The sequence below is a fragment of the Lipotes vexillifer genome, unplaced genomic scaffold (genome assembly GCF_000442215.2).
Source record: "Lipotes vexillifer unplaced genomic scaffold, Lipotes_vexillifer_v1.1 scaffold69, whole genome shotgun sequence".
Classification (NCBI taxonomy): domain Eukaryota; kingdom Metazoa; phylum Chordata; class Mammalia; order Artiodactyla; family Lipotidae; genus Lipotes; species Lipotes vexillifer.
The window spans coordinates 4,033,846-4,035,236 of NW_006790942.1; positions in this window are offsets into that span (position 1 = coordinate 4,033,846).

Here is a 1,391-nt window from a genome sequence, read left to right on the forward strand (position 1 = left end):
AAAAAAAAAAAAAAAGACACTATAAGAGGTTCAATAAAATTAAGCATCTACTAATGTTAAAAAAAAAAAAAAAAACTTAGAAAACTGGGAACAGAAGGGAACTTTCTCGCTTTCATAAGGGTATCTACCAAAAATCTATAGTAAACAATAACAAAAGAAAAGAACGATTAAAAGAATGTGCATCAGGATAGACGTAGAAACTGTCTTTACTCACAGACAATATGATTCTCTACATAGAAAGTCCAAGGGAATTATATACAAACAAGTAAGAAGATTTAGATATCATGTTGGATTTAAGATCAACTACATTCCTATATGCCAGCCAGAAGAAAACATCATAAGGTTATAGGGATAAATCCAACAAAAGATGTGGTGAAGAAAATAAAGCTACTGAAAAATGCAAAATTTGCTTAAATATATGGAGAGCAATATTGTTCATGGATGAGAAAACTTCAGTCATGTTAATCTAAATAATTCATTTTTGTTTTAGTAAAAAATACCAACAAATCTATAAATCTTTCACTCTTTTTCTCTCTTTCCTTCCTTCTCTCCTTCCTTCCTTCCTCCTGCTTTTCGTGAAATTTGGTCACAGCTAATTCTAGAATTCATGCAAAATAATGGAAGATCGGGCTTCCCTGGTGGCGCAGTGCTTGAGAGTCCGCCTGCCGATGCAGGAGACGCGGGTTCGTGCCCCGTTTCGGGAGGATCCCACATGCCGCGGAGCGGCTGGGCCCGTGAGCCATGGCCGCTGGGCCTGCGCGTCCGGAGCCTGTGCTCCGCAAATGGGAGAGGCCACAACAGTAGGCCGCAAAAAGGAAAGAAAAAAAAAAAAAAAAAAAAAAAAAATAATGGAAGATCAAGAAGAGCCAGTGTTGGAGAACACCTGGGAAGAGCTCTCTTAGATATCTTTATTCATTACAAAGCTTAGTAATTAAAATCACGTAGTATAGACACAGTCTTAAGCAAACAGAACAAGGCAAAATAAAGAACCCAGAAATAAACCTGGGAATATGACAGGGTGGCATCACAAATCAGTGGTTGTGGATGAACTTGTAAAGAGTGGGGCAATTGATTACCGATACTGAGGACGATTAACTCTGATCTTCACCTAATAACATACACACAAAAATAAATTTGAAACTCCAAAATGTGAAAAATCAAACTTTAAAAGTGTTAGAAGGGGCTTCCCTGGTGGCGCAGTGGTTGAGAGTCCGCCTGCCGATGCAGGGGACAAGGGTTCGTGCCCCGGTCCGGGAAGTTCCCACATGCCGCGGAGCGGCTGGGCCCGTGAGCCATGGCCGCTGAGCCTGCAGAGCCTGTGCTCCGCAACGGGAGAGGCCGCGACAATGAGAGGCCCGGGCATCGCAAAAAAAAAAAAAAAAAAAATTTTA